The sequence below is a fragment of the Felis catus genome, chromosome C2, assembly GCF_018350175.1.
Source record: "Felis catus isolate Fca126 chromosome C2, F.catus_Fca126_mat1.0, whole genome shotgun sequence".
NCBI classification, from domain to species: Eukaryota; Metazoa; Chordata; class Mammalia; order Carnivora; family Felidae; genus Felis; species Felis catus.
In genome coordinates, this window is record NC_058376.1 from 54,461,367 (window position 1) to 54,481,752 (window position 20,386).

General features: G+C 38.4%; 1 protein-coding gene and 1 long non-coding RNA gene across 7 annotated transcripts in view; one reads left to right on the forward strand and one right to left on the reverse strand.

Annotated features, from left to right (window-relative positions):
- The window catches only part of BBX (BBX high mobility group box domain containing), a 286,976-nt gene that overhangs the window by 73,491 nt on the left and 193,099 nt on the right, over positions 1-20,386 (forward strand). The gene's annotated exons all lie outside the window — the stretch shown is intronic.
- The window catches only part of LOC123379944, a 39,166-nt gene continuing 19,902 nt past the window's right edge, over positions 1,123-20,386 (reverse strand). The window contains exon 3 of the long non-coding RNA XR_006585028.1: positions 1,123-1,257. This is a non-coding gene — a long non-coding RNA (uncharacterized LOC123379944). The remainder of the gene's footprint in view (positions 1,258-20,386) is intronic.

The following is a 20,386-nucleotide window of genomic DNA, read 5'->3' on the forward strand; positions in this document are numbered from 1 at the left end:
GACCTCAGATATAATTTATATTAACTCTTTCCTTTTACAGAAAATGAAACCAGAGAGATGAAGCCAATCGTCCAAGGTCACAGAGGTGGTATTAGAATAGCAGAACCTGTCTCCTAACTCCCATTATTAAACCCTTAGCTACATCACACCTTCTGCTGCCTTTGGCTAAATTGCATTTCTCACCTCAGTCCTATTTAATATTATTTCTCCTGGGGACTGACTAGCTTTTTGTCGACTCAGCATTATTTTCTAAATAGGCATTTGCTTTTTCATGGAAGACTTTTCTGAAAACAAAAATACTCCTTATCCTCTGGCAAATACTTTCTGGCGCACGGTAGGACATAGCTAGGCAAGCCTGGGGCCCCGCAGCCCCCTGGCAGTGGCACCGGGGGAGGGAGGGGATGTTAACAGGTCAGAGTAGAGGTGGATTGGCAGAGCTGGGGCTGGTGGGAGGTGGGAAGCTTACATCATTTCCCTGCAACTGGGCTCTGGCGAGGCTGTAAGGCCTCACTTTCCCCTGTGCAATAGTTTACCAGATTGACAGAGATTTGTAAAAGAAAGAAAAGGTACGGTGGGACGGACGCTCCCCCTGTTCATAAATCTGTGCTCTAAGATGAAACTGTCAATAAGTAACTCGAAGCAGCCAGAACTGTCTGTGCTTCGCTCTCCCCCAGCTCAGTTCCTTTCTGCTCCGCCCCATCCCTGCTCTCTCTGCTGCTCAGATCAGCTTCCTGCTTCTCATGAAAGCTGTTCTCCTATAAAGCTGGTCTGCTTTCACTGAAAGCATTATATTCATAAGTCTGAGTCAGGTTTTGTGGAAGTATTGTTGGTTTGGTTTTCTTTAGGGGGATGGAAAGGGAGGGAAGAATGTAAAAAAAGGAGGGGGGCAGACTGAAAAAGCAAAATCATCATGAATTTTGTTGTTACATCGTGTCGGTGTTATAACCAGCTCTGTAGACTGCCGCACTGAAAACATTTCTGTGAGAGGTATGTGCTTGAAAAATGGAAAGGTGACTGTTGGCCCTGGTGCAAACTATCCACCCAGCAGCTGCTCAGATGTCTGTGAGGCTGTTATTTTCTAGTGTTTTGATACGGAAAGAGCAGTCGTTACATGAGACAAGGTACAGTTAGCAGCTATTGATAAGATGTTAAATCTTTGCTGCGTCCCCACATCAGGACTCCTGAAATGCTTCTTCGGGCTGCTTACGTCCAGTCAGATTCACAGTGTTCTTTCAGGCTCCTTTTGGTGGTGATTGTCTGTAAACAAGATGATGATCTTTAATACCTCTCTCATTATTTATGAGCCACATGACAAAGATTAACGAGTGAGACTTCCAGGAGCCTAGAAGAAGCTTCGGATTCATTAGGAGCTTTTTTTTTTTTTTGCATTGGCAGATAACAAAAGTAAAAGGAAATGGTTGATGATTTACCGTAACTCAAAGTGAAAGTTTTTTTTTAAAGTTTAGAGGGTGTGTTATGTTTAAGTGGAAAAATCTGGAGTGGTCACTGTGAAATTTAGAAGCATAACCCCACCCACTACAGTGGGTGCCTGACCTATATTAAGGCCAGAAGGTTTGGGAACACATATGGATGTATCTTTTCAAAGGAGATTAGGAAATGTGTATGAACATTTCTATTCAGTGGTCCTATTCAGAGGAATAGGATTAAGAATTAAGAATGTAACTAACACTGAAGGAAATCTATATTTGTTATGAAAAATCCAGGCTTTTCTGTTAGGAAAAGTTTTAGATAATATTTAAAGTAGAAAAAATAAAATATTTTATCATGTACATTGGCTCAGCTACTAGTGACAGAGACCATTCAAACACCAAACGACTTTCTGCCTGATTTTAAGAATTCCTTTGTCACGGGAAAAACTTGAAGTCTTGAATGTCAGCATGCTTTAAATTTATTTTACAACACTTTGGAGTTAAATTGTTTAAGTTTATCGACATATGAATGTGCCAGGACTATTGTCCTTTTCCCCACTACTTTAAGTAGTGCTTAAATTGTAGAAAGCTCTTATTCATGAATAGAATAGGCTAGCTATTATAACTCAACCTGAATTCTTCCCTTTAACAGACTGTGCCATTTCAACTTCACTTCTTTTCAGATATTTGCAACAAGCGCTAATCTTCATGATCACAGAGGATGTTGTTAACAAGTTAAAAGTATAAAAGGTTCTAGAACAGAAACGATTTGGGAAATAAAAGCCTTCTGAGAAGGAATCCCCTCTATACCACACACAGACAGGTAGCCACCCTGATTGTATTTACCTTGGTCATTGTCAAGTGTAGCTGCACATTAGAAACCCCTGGAGAGCTTTTAATATCTACCACCATTGCCCAGGCCCTTCCCCAGAGATTCTAATTTAATTGGTTGGGGGTGGGGCCTGGGCTTTGATAGATTTAAAACATCCCCAGGTGTTTCTCAGGTGTAGTCAGAGTTGACAATAGTTGCATTACCTGAACATCCCGAGTGCTGAAGCATCCCATTCAGTTTGGGGTTCTGTATGTATTGACCCCAGATCTACTTTGGTTTGTGTCCTTTTACGTCTGAACTTTGTCACTAGCTGCTCATTAGATATTGAATATCATCTCTCCCCTAAGACTTAGCTTTCCCAGGCTAAACAGTCATTTCTCCAGTCTTCAGGACTAGTTTTCTCGTCCAGAAAGGACCCTTTCCCTTTCTGGTCACTGCCTGTCCTGGAATCACTCTTGTTTATCAGTATCACCCTTAAATAGGGTACCCTTGGGACAGAGCCCACAACTCTAGATGCGAGGTGCCCAGCACAGGGTGCAGAGAGTACAGGAAAGCTGTAACCCTCTCAGTCTGGACACTGCACTTCTGTTATCGGTGGCGAAGATTACGTTAGCTTTTTTGGCAGTCATGTCACACTGTTGACTCATGTTGAGCTCGAAGTCAGCTCAAGCTTTTAGTTCTTTTTCGCATGAACTGTACTTAAGTCAGGCCTTTCCTACTCCATGCTTGCAGGGTTTTTTCCCCCCCACTGTATTGCCAGGGTTTACATTTATATAAGTGAAACATAAGAGGAAAACCCACTGAATCAGTTGTTCCACACAGGGAGAGTGAGTGATGTATTCAGACTGAATGCCAGAAGTTTATGATGTGCATATAGCAGCAATCACAAAAGTGATCTAGACCATTCATTCGGACCCACCATTAAATTTAATCTTAATTCAACCCATCTTTGTAGCGTTCCTTCTGATTTATTACTCAGTGCTTGCTGTTCAAAGTTAAGAACCCATTTGAATATGCAGCCTGTTTTAATGTTTGCATTCAACAGTTAGTCAAATGCCTTTACAAAATCAAAATATATTATATGCATGGCACTCCTATGAACTGTTTGTGTAATGTCTTTATTTTAAAAGGAAATGTGTTGAATTTGTTATGGTATTCTTGTTTAATGACAGAAATAGAAGAAAATATTTTGCAGATGATCAGGTGACTTGTCTAAGATCATACATTTTGCTCCTGTCAAGACTAGATGCTGATGCCCACTCCAGACCACAAATGCTGATGCCATCTGTCATTTAGGATAAGACTTCAAAGGAAACCGAAAGGAATTCAAGCCTCTGTGAATGCTTCACTGTTTCTTTTGGGGTATTTAATATTTAATCCCTTAACATATAACTCAGTCAACTCCTGATTTGTTATTCATTTAGTGTCCTGCCCAAAGCAATAAAAAGAGGAGTAAAATGACTAGCCGGCATTCCTCAGTTAACTGAGGAATAGTATTCTTAGGAGTTTGCACATCCTACGTCCCCTTGGAAAGTTATTTCTCCTAACCTCCCTCGCCCAACACACACATACACACACACACACACACACACACACACACACACACACACAGTTGTTGGTAGAGTAATATCCGTTTGCTCATAATGAATCACAGCATGGGAAGCTTTTGTATATTAAGGAGAGGTATATATGGACATTCTTTGAATTTTGCAGATAAGGAAACTGAGGCACAAAGCAGAAAAGGCTTCTGTAGCCCTGGTGCTTAGCAGCATATATACGCATATATGCATACCTAGTACATAAGGCACACTTATTAAGTACCTGGATACTGCACAGCACTCTTCAGTATTGGTTTCTTCACATAGGAATTGGATTTTACCTTTCTTTTCCCCCCAGCTGTGCCATTAGGCACTCATTTCCTTAAAAGTGTTGAAATGGAAGAGATTTTTCAAGAATATCTATTACTTTAGAAAAGCTCCAGTGATATAGTAAAAGCTCAGATAACCAGGTTTATTTTTCCTGCCTTTGACACACAGGAAAATAAGCTTCTTTCCTCCCCTTTAAAAAATTGATTCTAAACAATTTAGTTTTAAAAAAAAAGATCTTCAAAGAATGAATAGCTGAGGGCCAGTCTGTATACGTCTGGCCCAAATGTCCACATTGTCATTAGGATCCAGCGAAACTTGATACTTCCAAGACTGACCCTAATGTATGATAAGACCTGCAGTCACCAGTGACTTAATTACATTCACTATACTGTACTTACTAAAGCAAGAAAGTATACTTTAATACATTCTAGGAAGGGTTTCAATAGCAGTAGTTGAAATAAAAAGGCTTTGTAAGTAAATTTAGTCAGTCAGACTAGACTACTGCTTCAGCCTTTTGGTTAATATAGGTTTGATTGTATGTCTTCCTTCACACTTTGAAAATACCTGGCTTTATTAACTTGAGGCTGGCAAAATATGACCAGTAATATTCTCTGAAACTGCACTTTTAGAGCATCCACTCTTCTTTTCCAGAGTAGTCCCAAATGTCTATTTTCTATTTTGGAAGCATATTTTGCATTACTTCAGTTAATACTGGTTATATCTTTTGCTTGGCTATTCTTCTTATCTCATGTCCTGAAATCCATTCTTAGGAATCCTTCCGTATTTTTATGCTTCATAATGATGCTTTTAACCAGATGGTTTTAACAGTAAATGAAGATTAAATGTACACAGAACCATGAACCATGTACACATGAGCCATACAGAAGCATACATTTGGAAACTAATATGACAAATGGATGAAGGTATGATTATTACTGGAATCCATTAATTCTTGAGTAGTACTCAGTACAAAGTATCCATACTTAATTTGGAATCAAAGATGGGATATCAGAAAAAAAGAGATTGGGAAGCACAGATTCATCACAATTACTTTTTGTTGTAGAATTCTAAAATGTAAAGATGTAAAACTCTAATCTCTCTAAATTACTGTTCAGAGAGTGCTTATGTAGACATGTCTTCCAAAGCTTCAGACAAATTACCTAAAATATTTTTTTCTTTGTTTAAATAAGCTTTACACCCAAAATGGGACTTGAACTTGTGACCTGGTGATCAATAGTTGCATGCTCTACTGACTGAGCAAGCCAGGCACCCCTGCCTCAGACAAATTCCTTTTTTTTTTTTTTTCTTGTTAAATGTTTATTTTGAGAGAAAAAGAGAGAGAGAGCGCACATGGATGCATATGTTCCCATGAGCAGGGAAGGGGCAGAGAGAGAATCCCAACCAGCCTCAACACTGTGAGCACAGAGCCCTACCACGGGGCTCAATCCCACAAACCATGATCAGATCATGACCTGAGCTGAAATCAAGAGTCGAGCAGTTAACTGCCTGAGCCACCCAGGTGCCCCCAAAATTAGTTTTTATAAGGCACATCCCAACAGTCATTTTCCTATGTGTGTTTTCTTTTTTATTATTTTTATAACTTTTAAGACTGGGTGAAACTCATCAGACTTTCTTTATAAATAACAACTTATTTCTCTTAGTTCTGGAGGCTGGAAGTCTGAGATCAGGGTGCCATCATGGCCAGGTGAGGTCCCTCAGCTGGACTGCAGACTTCTTGTATCTTCACATGATAAAGGGCCAGGGGAACTCTCTTTTTTTTTTTTTTTTAATGTTTATTTATTTTTGAGACAGAGACAGAGCATGAATGGGGGAGGGGCAGAGAGAGAGAGGGAGACACAGAATCGGAAGCAGGCTCCAGGCTCTGAGCCATCAGCCCAGAGCCTGATGCAGGGCTTGAACTCACAAACCGTGAGATCGTGACCTGAGCTGAAGTCGGACGCTCAACCGACTGAGCCACCCAGGCGCCCCCAGGGGAACTCTCTTTTAAAGGACACTGATCCCATTCATGAAGGTGCCACCCTCATAACCTAAGCAACCTCTCAAAGGCCCTACCTTCTGTTTTCAGCATGAATTTTGAGAGGGCACAAACATACAGACCTTAGCATTCCGCCCTTGCCCCCCACCCTTCAATCATGTCCTCAAATGCAAAATGCATTCATACCAAAGCATTGCTTCCAAAGTCTTATTAGTTCTAGCATCAACTCCAAAGTTTGTCTAAATATAATTTATGTCAGATATGGATGAGACTCCAGCTATGATTCATCCTGAGGCAAATTCCTCTCTAGCTATGAACATGTGAACTCAAACAGGTTACGTGCTTCCAAAATGCAATAGTGGTAAAGTCATAGACTTAAAACACTCCTGTTCCAAAACAGAGAAATAAGAAAGGAAGGGTTGATAGGTCTCAGGAAACTTAAAACCCAACGGAACGAACAACATCAAATCTTAAGACTCAAGAATAATCTTTACTTTGATCCTGTGCCTGCCAGGCCCGTTGTGGCAGGGGTCCCACCTTCCAGACACACTAGATAGAGTACTCCTGTCCCCATGGCTTAGTTGGGTGCAGTCTGCACAACATCCCTCCTGGGCTGGAGTGGTATGATGGTATGCCTGTCGCTCTACTGGTTGGAGGTTATGCAGTGCCTGCAGCCTTTCCCCACCCCCACATCTTGGCTGAGCTTTGCCCTTGTAGGGATCTCTCTGGAAGCCTTGCTCTCACTCTGCTTCTGTCCTAGCTTCTCATGGCTCTATCCTTTGAAATTTAAGTGAGTTAGCTGCTCCCCCTGCTTTGGGGGGGGTGTCTTCTGGTTTGTTGAAACCCAAGTGATGCACTCCTCCTTTGGAAACCAAGGAAGAAATCCTGATAAGCTCTGAATTGCCTTTGGAATTCTTTCCTTGTCCAGAAAAATGTTGCACATTTGAAGCAGTGTGGCTCTGTGGTCCCCGATTATGAATTCTAAGAAGTCTTAAAACCAGCTTTCATTCCTGTTTTCTCCTTTAGTTCCAGTTGCTCTTTTCTCTCTGGGGTGGCTGATAAAATCCCTAGTTCACACCCATACTAATCTTCTTATCAAAAGATCTCTTAGCCACACCCTTAATGGTCTCTTCCAAATGTGCTTGCTCACTTTTTGTAATAGGGATGAGCGGAGACTTCTCCAAATTTTAAACTTATGCTTCCCTTTTAAAAATTCTGTCATTTCTTTCTTTTTGCATTTTACTATAAACATTCAAGAGAATTGAAGCTGCAGCTTCAACACTTTGGTTAGAAAAAGTTCAGCCCAGTGTCCAATTTCATTGCTCACAAGTTCTATCTTCCATAAAATACTAGGACATGAGCATAATTCAGCCACATCCTTTGCTACTTTATAGCAAAGATGGCCTTTCCTCCAGTTTCCAATAACATGTTCCCCATTTCTAATGAAGCCCTCATCAGAATGGCCTTCTTGTCCATATTTCCACAAATTTTCTGTTCAAGACCACTTAGGTTATTCTCTAGGAAAATTGAGGCTTTCTCTGTTATCTCTTCCCCTTCTGAGCCGTCACGGGAGTTGTTTTTAAAGCTCTGTTCAAGGTATTGTAGACTTTCCCTGGCATGCACTTCAGAGCTCTTCCAGCCTCTGCCCATTACTCAATTCCAAAGCTACCTTACATTTGTAGGTATTTGTTGTAGCAGAACCACAAGTTTGGTACCAGTTTTCTGTCTCAGTCAGTTAAGGCTGCTATGACAAAAATCACAGACCAGATGGCTTACCAGTAACAAATACACATTTCTCACAGTTCTGGAGACTGCAAATTCAAGATCACAGTCCTAGTTTGTGAATCACAAAACGTCTTACTAGGATAATTATTATTATTGTACTTCGTATTTAGAAAGCTCCAAAGGAAAAAAAAAAAAAAAGACAAAGAAAATGGATGTCAAATGTCTTATCGAGTAGGCCCAAATTAACCTAAATCACCAAAACAAGTATGTATGACTTCTGTATTGAAATATATTGATTTATACTTTTCGATATTACCTTTGTATGAATCTTAGAATTATTTGATTATTTTTATTAAAACACTTTAATTAGATGTCTTTGAAGTTGTATAGGTGTCCCTTTCTTTATTTAACAAGGACTTTCCCTCATCTGGGAGCTAAGAAAAACCCATCTTGGAGAAGATGATGGATTAGCTAAGAGCTGTTCAGTAGATCTGAGGAAGATTGGACTGGGAGTAGTGGGAGGAAATGCAGAGGCTGTGAGGTGAGGAAGGGCAGGATACCTAGGAGAACTGGAAGAATCTAATATGGCTTGAGTTGACAAACAAAAAGGGCAGGAGCATGCAGGTGGAAACCAGAATATGTGGGAGTTGCTTTGATTAAATTATGACAAGCATGGTGGTAACATTGGAAAATTTACAGCTGGGGAGTGAGGTATTTGGATTCGCATTTTGTGAAGATCAGTCTGGTTGCCTCAGGAGGTGATGCTTTTAAGGAAGGCACAAAAGGGGATGCAGAAATCATTCAAGACATTATAATAGTGGTAGCTAAATAGGTGGTGGCAGTGGAATGGGAAGAACATATATTTAGGGACTTGAATTGGTGGTGTTTTACGATTGACCAGTTGTGTACGTGAGATGGGAAACCACTCCATGTTAGCATCTGAGTGCCTTAGACAATACAGTGGCAACTGCCAAAATGGGGAAAGCCCCAAGAGAAGCAGATTTGGGGGCTGTAGGGAAAGATGATGTGTTTAAGTGTACACCTGTTGAGATTGAAGTGCCTGTACCTAGACTGAATAGTCATTTATCAGTAAAATATGTTTGGACTTCAGAAGCGAGGAAGTGGTTTGAGATTCAAATTTGGCAATCATTGGCATATGGTGATTGAAGCCTCCAGAATGAATGAGGTCAGCCAAGGAGGAGTATGGAATGAGAATATAACCTGATTTGATAACCCTAACCCAAGGCCCTGCAGACAAGACAAGGAGTGAGAACAGGAAAGGAAAGCATACATTACTCACCTGCTTTTTATTTTGAGATAATCATGAATCTATTTGCAGTTATCAGAAGTAATACAAACACTTCATCCATGTTCCCCCAGTGATAACTTCTTGAAAACTATGGTGAACTATCCACAAGAGTATTTACCTATATACAGTCATCTGCAGAACATTTCCTTCACCTCAGTGTCCCTCGTGTTGCCATTTTTATAATCCTATTCACTTTCCTCTTGTTCCACCCCTTTATAATTCTCTGTAACCACAAATCTCTTTCCATTTCTATAGTTTTGTCTTTTTAAGAATGTGACAGAAATAAAGTCATATAGTATGTAGTCTTTTGAGATTGGCTTTCTCAGCAAAATTCTCCAGAGGTTCATGCAAGTTGTATCATTAGTTCTTTTTTACTGCCAAATAGTATTCTGTGGTGTAGAGATACAACAGTTTATTTAACCACTCACTTGTTGAAAGACATCTGGGTTTCCAGTTTGGGGCTATTGTGAATAAAGCTGCTGTGAACATTCATGTACCTGTTTTTGTATGAATAATTTTTTGTTTCAACTGGATAAATGCCGAGGAATGCAATTGCTAGGCTGTATGATAGTTGTGTGTTTAGTTTTTAAAAGAAACTGACAAATGTGTTCTCAGAAAGTCATTATTTTACATTCCTGTCAGCAATGTAGAATAGTCTAGTTTCTCTGTATCATCACCAGAGTTTGGTGTTGTCACTTTTTTAAAAAGCTGTTTCAATAAATGTATAGTGATTGGAATTTGCATTTCTTTGGTGACTAATAATAATTGAATATCTTTTCATGCATTTACTTGCCATTTATAGTCTTTGGTAAAATATCTTTTCGTGTACTTTGCCCATTTTCTTTCTTTTTTTTTTTTATTTTTTTTTCAACGTTTATTTATTTTTGGGACAGAGAGAGACAGAGCATGAACGGGGGAGGGGCAGAGAGAGAGGGAGACACAGAATCGGAAACAGGCTCCAGGCTCCGAGCCATCAGCCCAGAGCCTGACGCGGGGCTCGAACTCCCGGACCGCGAGATCGCGACCTGGCTGAAGTCGGACGCTTAACCGACTGCGCCACCCAGGCGCCCCTACTTTGCCCATTTTCTAATTGGATTGTTTTATTATGGTTGTGTGGTGAAGTCCTTTTTTCTTTGTCTGTGGATGTCTTGCACTCATTGAGTTGCTTTTGTGCCTTGGTCAAAAATAAGATGGCATATTTATACAGGTTTATTTCTGGATTTGCTGTTCTCTTTCATTGATCTATGTGTGTGCTTCTCCACCAATATCCTACATTCTTGATTAACTGTAGCTATATTAAACCTTGAAATCAGGTAGACTGTTTCCTCACACTTCATTCTTTTTCAGAATTGCTTTAACTCTTCTAGTTCCTTTGCCTTTTCATATAAAATCTAGAATGAACTTGTTTACAACTATTGTATCTACAAAAAATTTGCTGGAAATTTTTAGCAGTTGTGTTAAATCTGTACATTTTGAGGAGAATTGACATCTTTATTATGTTTAGATTTATTTATTTATTTAATTTGAGAAACAGAGCAAGTACATGAGCAGGGGAGGGACAGAGAAAGAAGGAGAGGGAGAATCCCAAACAGGCTCCACACTACCAGTGCAGAGCTGAACACGGGGCTCTAACCCATGAACCATGACATCATGACCTGAGCCAAAATCAAGAGTCGGACGTTAACCGACTGAGCCACTTAGGCACCCCTAGTCTTCCAGTTCTTGAACACAGTAAGTTCCCTCATTTATTTAGATCTTCTTTGCATCTTTTCTTTAACATTTTGTCAGCACACAAGCATTGGACATGTTTTATTTGATTTATAAGTTAACTATTTCATTTAAAAAATATTGTAAGTGATATTGTATTCTTAATTTTGGTGTCTACACATTCATTGCTAGTGTATTAAAATTTTGATGTCCACGTGTTCATTGCTTATATATAAAAATATAATTGATTTTTGTGTGTTTCACTTATATCTTTTGACCTTATAAACTCACTCATTTTAGGAGTTGTTTTGTAGATTCCTTTGAATTTTCTACATAGACAATCATGACATCAGCAAATAGAGATAGTTTTATTTCTTCCTTTCAGATCTATTTGCCTTTTATTGCCCTTGATAGAACTTCCAGCACTAGAACTTTCAGTTCTAGTCCAGAACTATTGCAGTGCTAATAAGAGTCATGATAGTGGACATCTCTGTCTTGTTCCTAATGTTAGGGAAGAGGCATTCAATACTTTACTGGTACAATTTAAGCTGTAAGTTATTTTTAGATACTCTTTATCAAGTTGAAGAAATTCCCTTCAGTCCCTCTTACTGAAATAGATGTTGAACTTTGTTACTTTATCTGAATCAATGGATATGATCATATGATTTTTCTTCTGTTACTTGTTAATATGGTAGATTGTATTAGTTGATTTTTGAATATTGGACCATCCTTGCATTCCTGAAATAAATCCCTGGTTATGTTGTATGGTTCTTTACATTGTTGAATTCTTTCACCAATATTTTATTAGAGATTCTTGCATCTATTCTAATGAGAGATACTGGTGTGTAGCTTTTTTTTTTCTGTGCTATTTTGTTTGGTTTTGGTGTCAGAGTAAATACCAAAATCATTTTTCTGTTTTCAGTTTTATTGATTTCATTATTATTTCTTTAATTTCTGCTTATTTGAGTTTACTTTGACCTTTTTTTCCAGCTTTTCAAATTGAGTTTTAATTATTGATTTGTAAGATTGCCTTTTTCAAAAACAAAGCATTTAGTGCTACACATTTCCCTCTAAGTACTGCTTTTGCTGTGTCCCCAAAATTTTGATAGGCTGTATTTTCATTTTTATTCAGTTCAATGTAAAAAGAAAAAAAAATTCCCTTGAGACTTTTGATCTGTGGATTAATTATAAGTATACTGTTTAGTTTCTAAGTGTTAGGGAGTTTTCCTGTTATCTTTCTGTGTATGATTTTAAATTTGACTCCATTGTGATTAGAGAACTCATTCCGTATGATTTCAATTAAAAAAAGAATTGTTGATGAATTTGTTTTATAGCCTAGCATATAGGCTTTCTTGGTTTGTATTCCATGAACACTTGAAAAAGAATGTTTATTCTTCTGTTGTTGTGTTAAGTGTTCTATAAATATTTAGATCCTGTTGGTAATATTGTTGAGTTCTTGTATATCCTTTCTGATTTTTTCCTCAAATCATTCCATCAGTTGCTGAGAGGATTGTTGATGTCTTTCACTTTAATTGTGGATTTACCTATGTCTCATAAGTTTTTACTTCTATATTTTGTAGATCTGTTATTAGTTAATACACATTTAGTGTTTCTATATCTTCTTGGTGGCATGGCCCCTTTATCATGATGTAATGTCTCTCCCTGTGTCTGGTAATACTCTTAGCTCTGATGTCTACTTTTTCTGATAAATACAGCTCTCTTTCTTTATTTTGATTACTATTTCTGTGATATTCCATTTTCATTTTTTTTACTTTCAACCTACCTTATTTTTGAAGTGGGTTTCTTATATACAGCATATAGCTATATCATGTTTTTTAATCCACTGCTAATTTGTCCTTTTAATTAGTGCATTATTTTCCTTTTCTTTATATTCCTTTACTTCCTCCATCTACAATACAATTGTCTAAAATACTTCACATATATTTAAAACCACATCAGACACTTATATTTGTTTAAACCATCAGACATAATTTAGAAAACTCGAGAAGAAGGAAAGCCTATTGTATTTACCATATCTTTGTTTATCGTGTTTTTTCTTTCTGATATTCCAAGGTTCTTTTTTTTTCTTTTTGTTTATTGAACTTCTTTAGCTATTTCTTTATTTAGATCTGCTATTGAAAATTTTCTCAGTTTTTCTTCATGTGATAATATATTCTATTTTCTTGTCCTTCCTGGGAGATTTTCACTGGGTGTAGGATTCTAGGTTGACAGTTCTTTTCTTTTAGTACTTGAGAAATGTGTCACTGTCTTCTGCTCTCATGGTTTCTGATGAGAAATCTGCTGTGATTTGAATTGTTTTTCCTCATGTAGGTGAAGGTCTCTTTTTTCTCTTGCTGTGTTTAAGATTTAAGATGGAGGTGGAGGTAAGATAATTGCTTTTCAGAAGTTTGACTATGATGTGTCTTTCTTGATATATGTCTCTTGCCAAATTTGGAAGTTTTTAGCCACGCTTTCTTTGAGTAGTTTTTCAGCCCTACCCACCCAACCCCCCCCCCTTTTTTTTTTTGTTTTGGATTGTAAAGAGAGCAAGCGCAAGTGGGGGAAGGGCAGAGAGAAAAGGAGAGAGGAATTAAAAAAAATTTTTTTTTAACGTTTATTTATTTTTGAGACAGGGAGAGACAGCATGAACGGGGGGAGGGTCAGAGAGAGAGGGAGACACAGAATCTGAAACAGGCTCCAGGCTCTGAGCTGTCAGCACAGAGCCTGACGTGGGGCTCAAACTCACGGACCGCAAGATCATGACCTGAGCCAAAGTCAGACGCTTAACTGACTGAGTCACCCAGGTGCCCCCCCTTTTTTTTAACATTTATTTCTGAGAGACAAAAAGAGACAGAGCATGAGTGGGTTAGGGGCAGAGAAAGAGGGAGACAGAATCCGATGCAGGCTACAGGCTCAGAGCTGTCACAATAGAGCCTGATACGGACCTCAAACCCATGAACCATGGGATCACGACCTGAGCCAAAGTTGACGTTTAACTGACTGAGCCACCCAGGAGCCCCAAGGGAGACAGGAATCTTAAGCAGCCTCCATGTTCTGCATAGAGTCTGATGTGGGGCTCCATCTCATTACTGAGATCATGACCTAAGCCAGAATCAAGAGTGGACAGATTGAGCCACCCAGGCACGTCTGCAATGACATATTTAGATCTTTGGTTATTCCATAGATCCCTGAGCTCTGTTTAATTTTTTCAGGATGTTTTTTTTGTTGTTGTTGTTCAAATTGGATGATTTCTATTCAGTTTTCTCTTTTAGTTCATTTATTCTTTTCTTTTCCCCCTCTGTTCTGCTGTTGAGCTCATTCATTAAGTTTTTTCATTTGGTTATTGCGTTTTCAGCTCCAAAATCCATTTGGTCATCTTTTTGTATCTTCTACTTTTTGTGGAGACATTTTGTTTTCATTTGTTTCATGCATGTTTGCAGCTGTTCATTGAAGCGTTTTTATGAGGGCTGCTTTAAAAGTCTTTGTCAGATAATTCTAACATCTCATCTTTTATTTATCATCTATTGATTGTCTTTTTTCATTCAAGTTGAGATATTCCTGGCTTTGATAGGAGAAGTGACTTTTGATTGGAACCTGGATATTTTGGGCATTATGTTGGAAACTGTGGATCTAATTAACCTGTTGTAGCTGACTTCCTCTGACAGTGCTGTAGCAGGGGGCAGGGATGTGGGACCATTTTATTGCTGGCAGATGGGAAGAGAAGTCTAGGTTCCCTGCTTGGCCTCCATTAACACCAAGGGAGAAGGTGTTTCCTGGGTATTTCAGGCAGAGGTGGGAGTTGGGTTGTGTGTCTCCCTGCCCCCCCCCCCCCCCCATCCCAGGTCTATGCCAGTATCTCACTAGCTTGAAGAGACAGGAGTGTCTCATTACTGTTTTATACATGGCATCCACTGATGCAAAGGGCTAGAGTGGTGAAGTGGTCTTATTACAGTGGTCAAATCTTGATACTCCACTAGCCCTCCTCTCATACCACCCGAGTGGGGGAAGGAGGCAGACATTTTTACTACTAGATGGAGGATGGAAATCCTGTGTCTGCACATGATGTCCACTGACTCTCCCTATTAGTCCACCTTATTGTGGAGGTTGTGGCTCCTCTTTACATCCTGGTGAGGGTGGAAGTTTAGGAGATTTACTCAGCATTAGCTGGCATTGGTGGGTGCGAGGCCACTTTTTAACATCATGTTTGGCAGGTGGAGGGCAGTTATTGTCTAAAAGTTTTCTGTCTTCCTAGACTGACCTTTTCCTGATACTTTGTCTAGAGAGAGCTGGCTTTTTTGTTGGGACTTTTTTGTCTGTGTCTTATTGGCATTTCTGGGTTGCTGGCTTCTTTAGTTCCAAGTTTAAGATGTGGGGCAAAAAGAAAGTCTAGGGAATTTACCACAGAGTTGTTCCTTGGGTCACAGAGTCCCTACCTAGTCTGCGTTTTCTCTATTTTTCAGAGTTTTCTTATGATTGTTTTATATATATATATATATATACACGTATATATATATATATACGTATATATATATATACGTATATATATATACGTATATATATATATATTTTTTTTTACATATATATATATGTAAAATGTTCTGTGCTTTTAGTTGTACTTAGTGAGAGCATTACGGGCAAGTATGTATGTACCATCTGGAAGTGGTATTCCTTCACCTGCTTTTCATTGTGGCAAAAAATAAAAATAAAAACACTCCGTAAATGGTATTATGGAGAACATACCCTAGAATTTCAGGGAGAATTATTAACATTGGATTAGGTCTTCCAAAGACAGAGAGATTCTTATCTCAGGTAATTCAGATATCATTCAATTTGAAGACCTGAGTTGCTGCCTGGTGACTGACAGTGACACAATGTTCTTTGATTTTCTTTCCATGTGCTATTTTAGTCTTGGTTTTGTATATGCAGTACAGCAGGAAGCATATTGGGTAGGATTACACCGTTGTAAGTCATTTTCAGTTCTGATGTGATTTAGGTTGATTCCACTGGCCTTTGGTACAATGGGCCAAATGCCCTTTCAAATCAAATTGATAAAACTTATCTCTTGTAAATACTTTTAATTGTAAATACTCCAGCAATTTATTTTTGTCTCTCTTTTTTAAGCTTTGGGCTTAAACTTTTTTTTTTTTTTTTTTTTTTTTTTTTTACTTTTTAGATTAATTAGCAAAAAAACTGGCTTTTTTGCACAGTCCTGTGAACTTTAACACATGATAGATTTTGTATACAGTTCAGTGTTAAAAATTTAGAAAGTTGCATCCCTCAAAAAATTTGCTTATACTGTTTATTTGTAGTCCTATCCTCCTCCCAACCCTAACCACTATTCTTTCACTCATGACTATACTTTTGTCCTTTGGTGCATTTAGTATAAAAGGGATCATATGGTGTGTTACCTTTTGGAGGCTGGCTGTTCTTGCTTCCTATAATTCCTGATATTCATCCAAATAGCATCAGTAGTCCATTCTTTTTTTTTTTTTTCCTCTTTCTGCTGAATGGTATCCTACTATATACATGTGTCTGTATTATAGTTGATTTATTTGTCCATTGGGTTGTTTTCAATTTATAGCAGTTACAAATAAAGTTGCTTTAAACACTAGTATCCAGATCTTTGTGTGCGTATAAGTTTTGATTGGAGTGAGATAGCATGGTTATATTCTAAGTCCATGTTTATGTAAGATACGTCCAAACTGTTTCTAGAACAGTTGTATCATTTTATGTCCCACCTCCAAATCCTACCTTTTCATCCTTTTCAAAAGTGTTTGCCTTTACTTGTTGGAGGATTTTTATAAATCTTCTTTAAAATTTTTGTCTGGTAATTCTACTTATTTTTTATTTTTTAAAATGTTTATTTATTTTGAGAGAGAGAGAGTGCAAGCAGGGGAGGGACAGAAAGAGTTCAGGACAGAAGATCTGAGGTGGACTCTCTGCTGACAGCAGAGAGCCTGATGTGGGGCTTGAAGTCCTCAACCGTGAGATCATGACCTGAGCCAAAGTCAGACATTTAACACACTGAGGAACCCAGGCACCCCTGTCTGGTAATTCTAACATTTTCATCATTTCAGAGTTGGTGTCTATTGTCTTTTTCTATGCCAGTTGAGATTTTTCCTATTTCTTTATATGCTGACTAATTTTGGAGTTTGGTTATTATGAAACATGAAATCTTTTAAAAATTCTATGGAAAATATTGATATTTTGATTGTAATAGGCAATTGATTCAGCTAGCTTCAGGATTAAAGTTCCAGCTAGACCTCTGTGAATTGTGGTTCCTATGTCCATGTAGTTTTCAAAGCCTTTACAGGGTTACTTGGATTTGTCCCACTTATTTGCCACCCAGTGGCTAATCTGGGAAATTATCAGAGCTCTATCTAGTAGTTCAGTTCTAAGTGTCCATGTATACTGTTTAGCGTCAGATTTATGCATGTGTAGGTTGGGGTGAAACCAAGAGTTCTTTTAAAGAACTCCTGTCTCAGAGTGCCTGGGTGGCCCAATTGGATAGGCGACCTGCTTCAGCTCAGGTCATGATCTCAAGGTTTGTGAGTTCAAGGCCTGCTTCCGGCCCTCTGCTGTTAGCACAGAGTCTGCTTTGGATCCTCTGTGTCCCCACATTCTCACGCTGTCTTTCTCTCAAAAATAAATAAACATTAAATAAAGTAATAAAGAACTTCTCTCTCTGCCCTCTCCCACTTTTGTTTTGGTTCTCTGGCTGGGCAGCTGGGGCTTTAGTTTGCTCTGCTGTGCAGTTCCCATGATTGTGCCCATTCACTGGGGATAAGTGATTGGAGGATAAAATGACAATAAAAGTTACAGTGGTTTGCCCCACACTCTTGGGACCAGTATTCCTCCAATCAGAAATGAAGATTCCCTCTTGCTCAGAGTTTTTGCTCCTGTGGGCTCCTGTTTTTACTGCCTCCTTCTATCCTAGAAATGCTTGGGAGCTAGCAACATGAGAGAATGGAGAAAATGGTACTCATAATTTATTGTTCTTCCTCTATTTCCCTGCTGCTTAAGTAACTGCAACATACATCCTGTCCAGGTTTTGTAGCTACATTTAGTGAGACTGACAAAAAGGAGTATATTTACTCCCTCTTACCGAGACTGGAATCCATTGGGCTTGCTTATCTATTGGGTTTGAAATAATTAATGGGAAGAGAAAAGGTACATCTAGGTTTTGTGGAGTCTTAAGGTCATACAGTGGGGAAATCCACTGTAAGAAAAGGAATACAAGTTATGAATTCAAAATTAGGCACAGTGTTTTGGATAGGGCTATGAAAGCAGAGGACCCTAGAGCTTAAGCTTCGTTGGCTTTAATAAAAACGTGACCCTGGGGAACAGATAAAACATAAATGAATATTGATTATCGGTTGGGCATTTTTTTTTAATTTTTTTTAACGTTTATTCATTTTTGAGACAGAGAGAGACAGAGCATGAACAGGAGAGGGGCAGAGAGAGAGGGAGACACAGAATCTGAAACAGGCTCCAGTCTCTGAGCTGTCAGCACAGAGCCCGATGCGGGGCTTGAACTCACAGACCGTGAGATCATGACCTGAGCCGAAGTCCGACGCTTAACCGACCAAGCCACCCAGGCGCCCCTCGGTTGGGCATTTTAAGGACATTTTTTATTCATGTTTTCACTTAATATTCATTAAAATAAAAACGCAACCTATTTTATCCCCACCTTATGGATGAAAAAAAAAGATTTAAAAGGTTAAATCATGCAGATATAAGGGGTTTTATAACTCAGATATTCTAATTCCAAAGCATTTGGTATTTCTCCTACCTGTCGAACTTTATTAAATAAACAAATCAGGGATTAGGAGAGACATATAGGCTGTCAGTTAAGAGCATAAGCTCAGAAGCCAGACTGCTGGGGTTTAGTTTGGCTCTGCCATTGATTATGTGTGACCTCAGAAAACTTCCCTAACTTTTCCTTAACCTTCCTCTAGATGTCTGTAAAATGGGGAGAATAGAACCTACCTTCATAAGGTTGTTATGAGGATTAAATAAATGATTACTATAAAGCATTTAGAATAGCTTCTGGCATATAATGACTGCTTTTTAACCACTGTGTACAACTGTGCATTCAGATAAATCAAATTTTATTTGCTTTGTTAGCAGCCTTCTTGAGCTACAAAGACAAGTAACAAGGAAAGGGGATTTTTTTTCACTTACACATAAGTCATATTATGTATTTGGAATATATACTGAGAAATAGGTTACATATTATGTAATTAGTAATAATTGTACTTTCTGTTAAGAATTAATTTTTTTTTAAGTTTGGCGATGTTATTCTGTTTAACACACAAAGCTAGAAGAAATTTTGTTCTATATGTTTGGTTGGAAAATCTGGACGATTACAGGTTAAATGTTTTGGGGAAATGGCCAATTAATAGCACAGAGAGGTAGAATAGTTAAACAAAAAGAAAAATATACTTTTTCTTAGAGATAAAGTCTTACACACTCCCAGACTCTTTGTAAAATGGAGACAGTAGTATCAATCTGCATTAGTTATCTTATTGAAGTGTTAACAAACCGTCATGAAATGTAAAACAATAAACATTTATTATCTCACAGTTTCCACGGATCAGGAATTTGGGAGTAGCTTTCCCGTGTGACTCTGGCTACAGTCAAGATGTCGGCTTTGGCTGTGTTCACGCGAAGCCTTGATTGGGGCTGGAGTATCAGTGCAAGGTGGTTCCCTCACATACTTGGCAAGATGGTGGTTCATGGGGTTCCTGTCAGGTCATCCCTATTCAGTGTGGAAGGGGGCTACTAGGAGGGGCCATCGTGGAGACTGGCAGTCACCGTATGTTCTAAAATTACTTTAACATTTAAATGAGATCGTTCTAGGAAAGCCTATGGAAACTAGTAGGAGCTACCTGTTTGATTAGTGTGTTTTTCACCATTGGTCTGTCAGTAGAAATCAGTTTCTGGTTGTTTCCAAAATACAGAGGAAGATGTATGTGTCTCTGTGGAAAAGAGATGAACACTGCTAAGGAAAGTGTGGGTTGTTCTTGTAATTGATCGTTTGTTTAGAAGCTGTGCTGGTTTTTACTTCAGTATCAAGTGATGGTAGCAATTAGAATTTGAGACCAGAATATTGATAAATGCTATAAGCAACAATTCTGACCCACAGTGAACTCATTTAATTACTACCTGGCACATGATCATTGTGGAAGCATAATGTGTTTCAAGTCTGATACATTTTTTGTGTGTGATGGAGTGTCATTTAACTTCTACTTTCTCCAGGGTTAAGCATGTTAAGCAGAAAAGAATTTTTTTTTTCTTTTCTAAGTAGATTGGATCTTACTATTGCTAATGAAAGAAGGATGGCTTATTTTGAAGAGGACACTTATTAAATTATTTAGAAAATGACACATTACAAGCATGTATAATAGTTATTTCCAGTTGTGAAAAAGAAAGCATGGAGAGAACTGTTTTTTCTTTAAATGGTAATATATAAATATTTGGCCACTGGAGGGCTCCATATTTTAAAAAATTATATGA